Below are 15,064 nucleotides of genomic sequence, written 5' to 3'. Positions count from 1 at the left end.
ATCTTTCATTTACTTGTTTCATCGACCTCCTCACACCTCCCTTTTTGTATTCTAATTCAATTAATTGTCTCAGCAAATTCTTTCCATCTTTCTCAATTTTTATTCTATAATTTATCTTAACGGTCTAACCTATTAATTAACTCAGCAAATCCTTTCCATCTTTCACTGTATTCTGTCATTAAATTACCTTAATTTATTTTAACCTTATCTTACCATAAAAAGCCTTAAAACTTAAACTTAAAACTTAATACTTATTTATACATAACTCCATATCGTTTCTACTAAAGCCAAATAGTTTCATTCCAACATTTTTCCTAACACTCATTAATTTTACACTTTTTCTCAAAATGAATTTTTAAAAACTTTCTTCCAATCTTCATCCATTGTCTCTTCTTCCTGGTCTCGGGTTATGTCAGTCCTTTCTATCCATTCCATCTAGTCCATCAGCCTGGTGATCTTCTGTCCGAGGCTCTTAAGTCTTTTCCATGTCCCTTCTGCAGATCTTCTTCTTGTTTATACCTGCACTTTACTTTGTCTTTTGTTGATCTTTTTCTTAATTTCTTTCCTTTCTCATTGAGGAGTAGGTCTCGGGGAGACTCCAACCCAACAATATCTCCATCCCCCCTCGACAGGTCAGCCCACTCTCCACAGTCAGCACTGTAATCCAAAAAGTATTCGAAGGCGTGTTTCAAAGTCCCTCCAAAGTTAAGAGCCCCCACAACTCCAGACCCCCCCTGGCCCAAAACCAAATCCCAAGAGCCGAAACGGCCCTGCATAGGGGGATCCATCCAACTTCCCATCTCCAGACCAAACAGTACTCTATCTCTCCAAATCTGACCCACTCTACAAGTGATGATTTCTTTATCAATGTAAATGCATGCTACATTTTAATTTGGGGTGAGATGACATCAATTATCAGAAACAGGTAACCATGATGAAAATGGTTGCAGAAAATGGTCCCCAAAGGCAAAAAGAAATGACATGTATAAAGAAGCCTTACAGTCTCCCAAACAGATACAGTGGTACCTGGGTTCCTGAACAGCTTAGTTGTCGAACAAATCGGCTCCCAAATGATTGAAACTTGGAAGTGAGTATTGTGGTTTGCGAATGGTTTTCGGAAGCCAAATGTCCAATGCGGCTTCCGTGGCTTCCAGTTGAGTGCAGGAAGCTCCTGCAGCCAATTGGAAGCCGTGCCTTGGTTTTTGAATGGTTTTGGGAGTCGAACGGACTCCCAGAACGGACTAAGTTCAAGAAGCATGGTACCACTGTATTGACTGGGAAATATGGGTCATTTGCTTTTCCCGCCTCCACCAGCAGGTTGCGGAGTTGCCTTACCTAATAATCTACAGAAAGGGTTCATTTGTAGTTTTCATTGAAAAAGCACTTTGAGGCTTTCTGAAAACTGCAGTCCTGGAGAGAATCCGAAAATGCACGCACACACATTTTTGTTATTTCATTGCTTGTTATGTAAGTCACTTTAAGACACTTCATTGTAAAACAACAACCACCACCATGTAAATATAATAAATAATAATAAACTGTCTTGTGCTGTCTGCTTTGATCCTATAAACAATATCACCGTTATATAAAAGCCTTTCATGTTGTTCTGTTAGAAAAACTAGAAAGGCAATTCAAGGTGAATTCTGGAACATTTGAACCTTGGTCAAGAAGGCTACATTACCATTTACTTGGGAATGATCACATCTGAATCCCCTGGAATCTATTGGTGCTTATTCACCGAGTAATCATGCATAAGATCAGGCTGCGTGACTCCGGGACCCTGTTGCCAAAAGGCACTGGCAAAAATAGTGTGAAGTATAAAAGAATACTGATACAGTCAGGCCTTTTTGACTTTTTGGAAATGTCTAGAGTGATGGCAAGGGAATCGTGTCTCTGGACTCCATTGGATCAAGTCTGGGCAGCTGTTTGGGGACTAGTGAGCATGCCTGGGTGTCTCTGGCAACAGCTTGTGTTGCAGCTGCTATGCAAAGTGAAGCGAAGGCAAGTGGTGCCTGCAATATGTCATCTTGACAGAGATCTGCTTGAGTTTCCTGTTCCAGGGTTCAGTGCTTGGACTAAGCCACTCATCGTGATGAATAGGGTTATCACCCGCGCCAGCACTCATGTTCAACTGGTTTAACAAAAGCCACCCTGAAAAACACAGAGGGGAGCTTTCCCAGTTAGTAGGCTATAAGCATGAAATGGCTGCCTTTCACACTGAAAAGGGCCTTGAAGTTTGCAGATCCCAGTTTTCAGAAAACAGAGTACAAGCATATGCTATATGAGACTTTAATATATATATTATGCTTTGTAACACTTCTTTTTTCAGGGAAAGCTGCTTAAGAAAATTGCTGAGAGATCATATCTCACAGAGCAAGAACAAGAAGCTGTTCCAAGTGGGATAAAAAAGAAAAGAAAAAGTCAATCTCTATTTTTGCCATATATGGCCTGATGGTTATGTTTCATGGCAGCTGTTCTGGATGTGGGCCACATGACCGCCTTGTGTTCTTCTTCTGCTCCTTTCTTCGTTTGTTCCTAGGATCTCTGCTATTCCACCTCTGCTATTATCATGCTAGAAAAGCAGTGGGAGCACTAGGCAGCCAAGTCTGGCCACCTCCTAGGCACCAGAAAGATGCTACACTGAAAACATTGTGGAAATTAAAATGGTGACTAGACTCAGCTGCCCAAGGCTGCCAGGTGCTGATGCCAGCCCCAATTACAATTACTGAATGCATTTAAATGGTGAGCGTTCCTAAGGTTGCTCTTTGTGTAGGTCTAGCTCAACTTTCGACAGCAAAAGTTACTAATGCCATGACTAAAACAGCATTATGGTTTGCACTTCCCTAGCGAACAAAACGCGACTTGCTGGGCAAGGGAGGACAAGCATAGGATCAGGTTGCATATCCCACTAAAAACAATGAAATGAGATTTATGATGACTTAACACGTGACTTTTTTTAGGTGCACAACTATGATGTTTTAGGATGCACCCTCATACACTCACCTGGGGGCTCAGTGGCACAGCATGTTGGGGGGGCAGGAGGGGGGAATTGTGCTGCTTAAATCGCCTGGAGTGTGAAGGGGTGATAGAGCTGTCAAGGAGTTGGGGACAGGGGGCACTGATACAGCTCCTTGCCTCTGCCTAAGGGCCAAATACAGTAGTACCTTGGGGTTACAGACGCTTCAGGTTACAGACTCCGCTAACCCAGAAATAGTACCGTGGGTTAAGAACTTTGCTTCAGGATGAGAACAGAAATCACATGGCGGCAGGCCCCATTAGCCAAAGTGGTGCTTCAGGTTAAGAACAGTTTCAGGTTAAGAATGGACCTCCGGAACGAATTAAGTTCTTAACCCGAGGTACCACTGTAAAGGGAGAAACGTGCTAAGAGGAAGGCAGGTTTGGCAAATCCATTCCCCCCCAGAAACCAATGTCCACACTGTGGAAGGACGTGTGGATCCAGAACTGGTTTCCACAGTGTGCATGCACACGAAAGCTCATACCAATAACAAACTGAATTGGTCTCTAAAGTGCTACTGGAAGGAATTTTATTTTGTCAAAACCGTGTTCATGGAAGACAATCTTACTCGGCTACGAGTGATCGCCAAAAAAGCAGAAGCTGCGCAACCTCATCCTATGCACGTTTACTCAGGAGTAAATCTGAGCGTGCGCCAGAATATATTCCCACATACGTGCGCATAAACCTGAGCCTTAAGTAGCTCCCTCCTCTGCCTCCCTTTGCTAAACACCCAAGCCAAGGTGATCCAGCCGCTACCGTCTGGCAGCAGAGAGCTGCAAGCTGAAACGACGCCCCATTTGGGGAGTCCCCCCTTCCCACCTCCCTGCGGCGCCTGCGTCAGCCAGGGTCCTCCTCTGCAGCGGGCGTCGCTCCGTCGCCCACCTGAGGCGGCGGCCAGGGCGGGAGGGAGGGAGGCAGGCCGGGACTGGGCGGCTCCGGAGCGCGTGACGTCGCTACTCGAGCGGAGCCGAGGCGAGGGAAAGGAAACAGCTGCGGCGCTTCGAGGTCAGCCTTTCCTCCGGCGTCTCGAGTGCCCCGCGGCCTGGCTGCGCACCGACGGAGGCGCTTCTTCCTAACGGCTGTAGCAGAAGAGGCCTCCTGGTGCCCGTGAAGTAAGTTAATAACGGGGGGCAAGAAACGGGGGCAGCCCTAGCTTGCTGGAAAAGGGGAACGGGGTGAGGTTAGGTGGGGGAGATGGAAGGAATACATTAGCATCCTTCCAAGATCCCGCCAGAATGGTGTGGTGTTGCGTTTCGTTGCCCGTTTATTTATTTTATATAATTTTATTAGTTTTCCATTTAATAATACACAATCACATCATTATGATTCACTTTACCGCTCACGGACCTCCTTCCCTCCCGCCTCGTGGCTTTCAAAATTAACCTTTATATCATTGCATTGTCTAGGTTTTCCAATTCTAGTTGCACTCATTACAAAATACCTCAAAGTTTAAATAAATATAAAAAGGGAGAATATTTCTCACGACAAGTCTTCAGTCAACCCTGCTAGTGATGTTAATTGCTTACAATAATCTTTCAAATATCGTATACATTCACACCAGTCCTTTTGATCGTGTTGGTTTCGGATTTTTCCCGTCAACTTAGCTAGTTTTGCAAAGTCCATCGTTTTCAACTGCTACTCTTCTTTCGTTGGTACTACTTGTTCTTTCCATTTTTGGGCTAAAATAATTCTTGCCGCTGTTGTTGCATATATAAACAGTCTTTTATCTTTCCTTGGTATCTCTTCACTCACTTTCGTTGCCCGTTTAAAGCCAGACTTTCTCTCTCTTAAGAAGTATGGCTTTCTGCTTTGCAAATCAAGCCCTCAGGAGCCGCATAGTACAAGCTCCTCACTAGCTAGGAAACTTGCCTTGAGTTTTCAATGACTTGGCTCTTTGTAGAAGCCGGGTGGGTGTGGCCCTGGCAGATCCAGTTTTGGCAAACTGCCTGATCTATTTGAGTCAAAGAGGTTCGGTTTCTACTTTTGCTGGGGTGAAACTGCAGCCCCATCTCTTTAGGCTGCTTTGGCACTCGATGGCGTCTTTGTTCTAAAAGGACTTGTCTTTTGTGCACGTTTGTTCCATTTTTAGCTAAATTCCCCATCTTGTCTTCATTTGCTTTGCAATCGTGGAGAAGAAAAAAATGTGCCAGCTGAAAACCTAGTGCCTTTTCGCACCTAGCTTTTCTATCTCAGTTTCTAGCACTGCCCCAAATACTAGTCTTGGATTGAGCTGCAGTGGTGGTTTTGGCTGTCTTGTCTGTCTGCATGGGCGTAGCCAGGATTGGGGGTGGGCAGGCTTTGGGGGGGGGCAGAACCTCAGATTTGTATTGATTTTGATGGATTTAGAGGGGCAGATGTCCCCTGCCTCCCTGGCTACGCCCATGTCTGTCTGTCTACAGTCTTTGCACACCAGTAGATGCAGCATAGGAGCAGAAGAAGTTGAGCACCACGCCAAAGCTGTATTCATAATGCTAATCCATATTTGTAAGGCAAAAGGCTATTAGGAATGTTGGCGCTATGGACCCAGAGAGTGAAACTGGTAGCAAATCAATACAGTAATGTAAGAATCTTTTTTCCAAAGTAACCCACTCCCCCCAAAACACATGTCGGCATAAAATGTTAGGCATATGTTTAAACTGTTACCAATTTTCCTGTGGGGAGGGAGGTATGTCTGCTTTTCTTAATTAATAAAATATGAGTAAAGTTTTATATATGATTGCTGTCTTGATGAGAAGTTGCAGGAGGCTAAAAGACTGCTATTTTGATGCTCTGTTTAGTTACATTTGAAAATCATGTCCTTATGATTCAGGACAGGCAGGGCTGGGTCCAAACGCATGGAAATGATTGGGGCTTTTTCTATTTTAGGTGCGGGCAGTGACCATTTTTGTGACTTCTGATCTAATTTTAATAGAATGTATGTATTATCCTGAACAAAAATAGAATTGGAGAGCTAAGGCTTAAATAGTCACGAGTCGTTCCTCAAAAATCATGTGAGCACAAACTGTAGCATTTAAAATATTTTGCTTTTAGTCTGTTTCGTGTATTGATTTTAAGTCTTCTTCAACCCTGAAGACAATTGCACAATGGAGTAAGCCCTCCTGTGGATCTTACTTCTGCATAAACATGTATGGGATTCTGCTGTTTTTGAGAACCTAAGTATTTCTATTATGTTGGCAACTGGGGTCTTAAAGGAAGGCCCTTGGCACATGTAAGCTGTGTGCTACAGCTATGAGATCTACCCAGCCTTGTAAAAGCCCTTATTTCCTTCGGACTGGGTGGGGCTTGCCTGTGCCATAATGTTTCTGGAATGACTTTTAGGCTGCTGTTCTATGCTCCTATCTGGGAATAAACCCCATTGAACTCAGTGAGGCTTTCTTCTGAATAGATGTTTTTGGATTCTGCTATAGGCTATTTGTTTAAATTGGGAATGAAATGTTTCTGATGCAGGGTACAGTGTGAGTGTTAGTGCTTAATAACTGCCTTCACAGCATACTGCTTACAGTGTTTAAAAATAGCCCTCAGCTCATGCTGTTTTGGATTCATAGAGCAAGAAAATATATACCTGAGAATACAGATGTCTAGCTGTTGTGAGGAAAGTTTAGACGCGTGAGCAAGCTGCCTTTATGTTTAACCCACCAGGCACACTCTTTCAAGAGTGGAGAAGGCAAGGCAATTTTTAGGAAGCCACTAAAGAAGAGAACATGCTACCTTGCTGCTTCCTCAAGAGATCCTAACAGTTCTCAAAATGTTAACAGGCTATTTGTTCATTCTGTTTTCCATTCAGAGACATAGGTGCATTGCAATCTCATTCATTCGCTCTAGTAAATCATTTGTCATGGGGTGTTTTCAAAATGTTTTTCTTTTAATCTCCTACAAAATAAAGGCCTTCCCTAACCTTTTACCAGATTCAGTTGGTTTGCCAGCGATGACCATTCCTGGGCAGAGGGATCCATGCATTGGTAACCTTAATATTAGGTTACTGTAATGCTCTTTTCCTGGAGTTGCCCTTACAGCTGGTCCAGAAGCTTCATCTACTACAGAATACTGTAGTGCTTCTGCTAACTGGAACATTTTATCATGCACATGCAATAAGGCTGAGATGCTAGGCTTGAAGAGCAGTTTTCAGGGATGGCATATAGGCCCCATTTTTGCACAAACTGAATTTCTTCTTACCGACTACCCTTAGATGTGTTGCAGAACTAAACATTTGCTGCTGCTTGTACTCTCTTTCACCACTTTTCCATTCAATAGCGTGTGTTTGCTTTTAGGCAGCTGAAGTCCGCTGGTTGTAAATGCCTTTGTCTGTTTGTTCTTTAAAAGCTATTGTCATAGAGACAAAATGACACCATCACCAGAGATGGGGGAAAACCTTGCAGTTCTTTGGAAACCTAGCACTGCACAACCTTGGGGGGTTGGTACTAGTGTGCCCTTCTTATTTTGAGTCGGTACAAAATGTCTGTGTACCCATCACTTGTTCTTTCCAGAGTCAAATGAAGTAGAGTTATTAGTCATCAAAGTATGCTTGCCACCCTTCACGCCTGTCATTATTCTGTGCGTTTTTGTCTGAATGTATGTGATCTCCCCCCACTCCCTTGGCCCCAGGATGGAGGGGGGAAATCTCATTTTCATGGCAGGGTGAACGCAAACTTTCAATCTGGAGACTTTATACACTGTGCACCCAAAATTTTGCATACACCGGATGTGAGCTCCTTGGGTACTGGGACAGGAAATGGGGCAGGCTTCAATCACACCACAATGTTAAGATTTTTTTTTTAAAGCAATCCATCAGTGTATAAATTTGGCCAAATGAGCATTACTGTCATAACCACAACGTTCTAAGATTCTACTAAGAGCAATAGGACTGTGTCCTCTTAACTCTTAGAAACACTGAGGTGGAGAATGGCTATTGATCCAGGCTAAAGTATTGCATGGATATGCCCCTCCCACAGGCACTTCTCCTTAGCCATGGATGTGTGTGTCAGTTGCTGCCGTTCATGATCTTGTCTTGGTTGCTTTCTGTTCGTCTACCCTGGGCCCCTCCCCAGGCCACATCCTCTTTGAGTACTTTTGTGTGGCTGCAGTGTGTCCTTGAACTGTGACACAGTGCCTCTTGCCTGCCTGAAGCAAGGCAGTGTGGTATGTGTGCTTGTGTAGAAGCCTCTGCCTTTCTGCATTGCTGCTGGGATGTAACCTACGATAAAAAGTGAGGGTTGCATCCATTTGTTCCCTCAGGTTGAAAAGCTTCCCCACCTCATATCTAGCCTCAGAACCATCAGCATTCCCAATGCGTTCCCTTTCACACTGATTTTTGTTCAATATATTCCAGCTTTTGTAGGGTCTGCATGGACAAATAATGAAGTGTTAGTACCACTGATCATGTACAAATCTCTTTGTATGTAGCCTTCAACTAGGGATAACTTTGTATGTAGCCTTCAACAGCATCCCTGGCTTTGCGGCTGTGTTTCCAAAGCTGCAAAGAGGCAGGTTATCTTTTCATAGTCCTTCACTGTGGGGCCTGTGAACAAAGCAAATGATTTGTTCAACTTACTGTAAGCAGAGACCACACTCTTGCTTGGCACTATTCTCCTGCCCCAGCCCCTTCCCCTCCAACTGTTTGATGCAGCAGCAAAGAGAAGGCAGGCTGTATTGTCCTCACTCTGATTTGGCTTCCTGCTAATGCTAGATGGCCAATCCAAATTTATTTTTTAAGTTGAAATATTTTACTTTGCAACAGGAATGGGGAGCATGTGGCTGCCCAGATGTTATTAGGACTCCAGCCCCCCTTCACCCCAGTCAGGACAACCAGTGGGCAGGGATGATGACTTACTATCTTTCTAACCTATTTATTCCCTAACTGTAACCCTAAAACTATAAGACATAATAATCCATTATAATCATATTCAGCATAAACTCTTTAAATAGTCTGCACCAGCAAATGTCACCGGCAGGTGAAATACTAAACTGCCCTCGGCATAGCCCAAGTGCCTGAGTAAAAAAAGTAGGTTTTAATTTGGTGCAAAATATACCCAATGTTAGTGTTATCTGGGCCTTCAAGGGAGGGCCATTCTGTAACAGACGTGTCACTTGGCTCTTTCCCATGTCTTCAATTTATGTGGATATGGGATGCAGATGGGAAACAAACTCCCCACCCGCCAGCACACCAGGAATGTATGGATACAGGGGTTCTATATGAGACTACTGGCAGCTGCCACATTTTACGCTAGCTGCAATTGCTGTGCTATCTTCTAGGGCAGCTTCATGGAGAGCCCACTGCAGTAATCTAATCAGGCGGTTACTGCTGTGACCAGCCAGTCTTTGCACCATACCAGTCCCACCAACACCCTACCCCTCTCCTTCCTTGTAAGCAGCTGGGAAACGAGTGCAGTGGCTCCGCCCCATGCAGCAAACTGCTTTTGAGGACATGGAGAAACAAAGCTTGGTGTCACCACCCAGAGCCCATATATAATGGCAGGTGTCCTTCCCATTATATATGCAAGTCAGAGATCTGTGACCGATCTCGGTCTCCTTGTTATGTACTTGTACAATTTACGCCATGGGTAGTAAACTAAGGTCCGGGGGCCGGATCCAGCCCAATTGCCTTCTAAATCCAGCCTGCGGACGGTCCGGGAATCAGCATGTTTTTACATGAGTGGAATGTGTCCTTTTAATTAAAATGCATCTCTGGGTTATTTGTGGGGCATAGGAATTTGTTCATTTTTAAAAATCAAAAATAGAGTCCTACTCCCCAAGGTCTGAGGGACAGTGGGCCGGACCCCTGCCGAAAAATTTGCTGACCCCTGATTTACGCTGTGGTGTGTGCGTATCTTACTGCATGCCCCAATTATGTGCTTGTATGTAAGAACTATTTCGAAAGCACATATTAAAACATAATGCCCAAAGCAGCCCTGGGCTCCTTTGTCTTGCTTTAGGTACTCAGTAGCATGCTTCCCGAATACTAAAGGGTTACTTTCTTACTGGAACTCAGCCCAGTAGACAGACTGCAGTGCAGAGATGAGATGTCTGCAAGGAGCTCGTGTACATTTTTACTAGCTGGAATGCCTCCACTCATTGGCGATCTGGACTGTGCTCACAATCTTTTTGATGTGGGCCTCCCTCCCTCCCTCCACCGTCAAAGTCGTGGCTGAGAGCTGTGATGTTCACCAAGCCCAGGTCAAGGATGATCTTGCAGGGAAACTGGTGGGGCCAGTTTCTGATGTACCATAAAGTTCAATATATCTCCCTCCCTAAAAGGGTGAGTTTTACATAGGAGCATCCCCTGAGGATGGTTCAGTGTTGGAGCACACCTTTTGCATGCAGAAGCCCCAGGTTCCACCCCTGATATCTTCAGTATGGCACATTTAAGTGAAAGCACATTTAAGTGAGTTTTGACTTTTCATAGAAGCTGTACTGTCATTTTATGTTAAATTAATTAATTTTATTTATTTTTATATAGATATAGATATAGATAATAGATATAGATATAGATAGATAGATAGTATTATAGAGCAATTAGAATATTTATTTTGTATCACAGTTTTGTTCATCGTAGTTTATTGTTAATACTGGGAGGCAGAAATGTATTCTTAGAGACCTGTTCTCAGTATAGTTGGAGTTGGGTGAACCAAGCAGCCTCTTGTGTTTCCGGTGTGGAGTATGCTGAAGTTTAGGTCCACCAGGATAATAAAATTAAAGGATTTTTTGTTGTTGCCATCCACATGGTTAATATATCTCCTTTTCTTCTGTTATGCAGCATCCGCCACCTCTTCTGTTAATACTGATCCAGAAGTCATGTCAAGCAGCGGAAAGGTAAGGTATTTTCAGTTCCTGCTCGCTTAAGATACTTCAGGTTGGTGACAACCACCATACTGACAATTTTGCCTTGGTGTGATAACCTAGGTGGGCATCTCTTGTTTCTAATCTTGCAACACCCTGCTAATGAGGGAAGGTCACTCAGGCTTTTGATATCAGGAGTGAAGGAACGAATCTTTCCCCTTGCAGCTGTGGTTTGTTTCTGAGAATACGATCTTGAGCACAGTTTACATTCTTTCCTCCTGCAGCCAGCGTTGGAGCTAAACAAAAAGCAGATGTATGCTAAATTCCAAAAATGAAATCTCTACAGTGCAGGGTAGGATGAGTGAGCTGGGGGGGAATAGAAAACGAAGCAGAAAAGGGGGGAAAGAGAGGAGCTCTGTTCGTTCAGTCAATAAAAGTAGATGTAGTTCAGATTTCCAGAGGCTTCCATAGCAGATGTGTTAGGGCCCTCCAGATGTTTTTGGCCTACAACTCCCATGATCCCTAGCTAGCAGGACCAGTGGTCAGGGATGGTGGGAACTGCAGCCTCAAAACATCTGGAGGGCTGAGGTTGAGGAAGCCTCTGTTAGGGGATATTCGGCCTCAAGGGCATCTTAATTGAGGGGCTGAGTTGAGACCTTGTTCTGAGTTCACCACTTTAGATGTTTGCTGTGTTTAGAGGTTTGCTGTGGGGGCAGCTGAGAGAGGCAGTAGGGCTGCAGAAGGAGGAGCAGAGAGGGAGTTCATTAATTGGGCTCTCACTACATGTGCTATTTAGAATAAGGGGCTGGGAACCACCTTCAGCATTGTGAACAGAGTCAGTCCAAAACTGATTTTTTTTTCTTTTTGAAAAGAGAGGGGGTTGCCACGTTAAATAAATCTGAAGCGAAATCTTCCTTTAAACATTGCCTGAGATGTGTGGGAGCTGCTTTTGCCTGGGTGGCTGCTGGAGTAATGATTAAACAACTTGGACACAGGAGTGAGGCTGCCAATGACCTGACTGGGTTGCGCATGATTGGGTCACTTAAATATTATGCAAGCAACAAGGATGCTGCTTCCAGAAAGCTGGCACCTGCACGACTAGGATGACATTTAAAGATCTCCTGGGTTGTGAAATCAGTAAGTGCCAGGCATCTGTGTGTGAAATAAGTCTAAATGTAATACTACTTAATTGATTTTCTCTTGGTACTGTACTTAATAATTTTTTTTGTCATGCGGAGGATATTGGTCAGGGTAGATGTGCCAGTGGGTATTGCTGGATGATGTGACCAGGCTCTTTTTCATGCATGCTTTGGTTCTGAGTCTAAATGAACACTCTCACCATAAAAAGGATGCCAGCAGTTGTGAATTTCTCTTCTTTTCGTGTGGGCATAATTTGAAAGACTCCAATGGTTTAATGTGTTCTGAGACAGTTCTTTCTACGTTGCATCATCATAGTGGCATGCCTTCTGGGGGGAAATAGAAGAACAAGTGCTTTGTACCATTTGTACACGTGGAACAGTTGAGGTTTGAATGTCTCTTAATGTGATGGATTATTACAGTTTATTAAATGTATTTAACTGGGCTACACCAGCAGCAATATGTAGCCTACCAGTTGGCTGTGAAAGAACATCAGTGAACTGGGCAGGGTGAGTGAGGACACTATGTGGATTTTGCACCTTGGAAAGCATGTCTTGGGCTGAACCTGGCATTGGCAAGGAAAAGAAGGCTTCAGCTGTACCACCCATCATCTAAAGGGCAGTAGAGCCTAAGCCTACTAGATTGGGTCACTGGGCTGATGGTAGTTGTAGTCCAAAGCAGCTGGAGAGCATCAGGTTGTCAAAGGCTGGCCCATGCTTTAAAAGGGGGCTGTGAGCTGTAGGTTTTAGAAACAGCAAAACCTTGCATAAACCTACTTTCTAGAGATGAAAGTGATATTAGTGTACATGCCACCAGCAGTGAATCTTCATTTATCTCTCTGGAAAAAAACTGCAGCCTAAGTTTAGTCAGGTGCAAGTGTAGTCTGAGATAATCGACTGGACCTTCATAATCCTTTCTGTTACTTTGCAACAACGGGTTCCTGCGCATTTCCCTCTCTGGCCCATTGTCATATGTTTCTTGATGGCATTTTTTAAATAAATAAAAAATACAATGTTGCTTCATTCTATAGATGGCCCTGTTTCTGCTATGTTAGTTAATTGCCACACAGGGTGACAAGCTGCAAAAAAAAGCACCCTGGCACTTCATATGTTTAGAACCCAGAAGCTGCCTTGCAGGAGAAACTCCCCACAGGCAGAAAATCATTCTGACAGCACACCGTGGGCATCCCCCCAACTTTGCTCTGATGCGCTTTGAATAGCTCTGGGGCCCTGATAAATATTTCAGGGAGTCTTAGAGGAAATCCCCCAGGGCAGGTGCCAATGGAAGCCCCACACAGCTGCTGTTTTTGACACACCTTCCAGGGGGCAATTCTTGTCATGCAGTCTTTTTTGTTGCCTAACGCTCTTTCCAAAGATGGAAACAAAAAGACATTTGCAGGCCAAAAGTTAACGACCCTTTAAAGATCTATGGCAATTTCAGAAACGGGAAATGCTTAAAGTTGATGGAATAGTGGGCATTGGCTCCATATGTGGACAGCCATGCAGATTGTGTGGTCAGCGCTTGCCCACCACTTCCTCGATCAACAATATGGATCAGCAAGGACAAAGGGGAACAATGGACTGTGGAACTCAGTTGGTAGATGCATCCCGAACCACTAGCACCTACTAGTTTGTTTGCCTGGTGTTCTTTGGCTAAGTAACTTACAACCAAAACATAACGTTCAAGAGGCCTTGCTTAAGATATTATTTGCTTTTGTAGATAGCACTATCTTCTCCCTCCGCCCATGTATATGAGCATGAGGGTTGATTAAGTTTCATAAATGCACATACTAGTTTTCATTCTGAGATCTGAGTGCATGGCAAGGGAGATGCTGCATAGTAATACAGTTTATATCCTTGAAAATCAGTTCTTGAGGCATGCTGTTGCTGCTGAAACATGAAAACAGGTAATGGACCTCCCAAAGATGCATACCAACTTTTATTCCAATACTTCAAACTTGTAGCTGGAGGTATTTTTCTTTTTTCCTCCCCATACCAAGCTGGTATTATAACATAATTGGGTTCTGAGTGTGTGGGGTTTGTGTTGCTGTTTTTTTGTAATTCTGTTGAATAATGAAACGTTGGAATGAAATTTGTTAAAGCACAGCTGAATGTTAAACAAAAGGCCTAACTTTGTGGCCAAAAAAGACGGGGCATCTGTCAGCAGTAGAATAATAGTGCCTAAGAACTTAACACAGTCTCTTTTCTGCAGCAGGTGATGTTTAAAAAAAAAGAACACCCACCATACGAATGGCACAAAGAGGACTTTCTGTACTCAAGTTACGAGAATCTGTGTTGATCTTGTGACAAGCGCAGATGCACTTTGGGGAGTCTTATCCGTTTCTAAAAATGCATGAAAATGGAACACCAAAACTATAAGACTTGGAAGCTGCTTCTTAGGTCATGCAGATTCTGTTTCCTGAGAATCTGTTTATTCCAGATGCTTTCCCAATCAATTTCTAGTGCAACAAATGTGTTGTTACACATTTGTTGTCACATGCCTTTTCTTAAAGCTGGACTATTAGGCATGTTGTGCTTTCCTAGCAGCTGGGAAAATATGTCTTATCCCATCTCAACCCTGAGCACGAGCAAAAAAGGCCTTCTTTGTATAGATTTATTTATTACATTTATATTCCAGCTTTATCTCCCAATGATCTCTAGGCGGTGTACATGTGGTTCTCCTCTCCATTTCATTCTCACAACAACCCTGTGAGGTAGGTTAGGCTAAGAGATGGCGACTGGCCCGAGGTCACCAAATGAACTTCATGACTGAGTGGGGGTTTGAACCCTGCTCTCCCAGGCCTTAGTCCCAGCAGCCCCCCCTTAGAGTTGTACCTGTCCCCTTATTGTTGAAGACATTTCTGTTTACCCAGATCTTTTCCGTTCGATAGGGCAGTATTTTAGCTTCGTATTGGTTTTTATTTATTGATGCAGTTTAGCTGTTATGCTTAACAGGCTCTGGGCTCTGTTGGAGGAAGTGTGAGCCACTTATCATAGGCTTATGTGGTTTCCCTACATGCAAGTGATTTTTGCGGAAGTAATGCTGGGATGTATCAACGTGACCTTCACTTTTTGTACAGCCAGTCCAGAGATCTGGTACAGTTCATAGAGCTAGCGTAACGTAATTAGGCTGTGTGTT

The sequence above is a fragment of the Podarcis liolepis genome (genome assembly GCF_965112155.1).
Source record: "Podarcis liolepis genome assembly, chromosome: 2".
Classification (NCBI taxonomy): Eukaryota; Metazoa; Chordata; class Lepidosauria; order Squamata; family Lacertidae; genus Podarcis; species Podarcis liolepis.
This window is presented reverse-complemented; position numbering follows the sequence as displayed.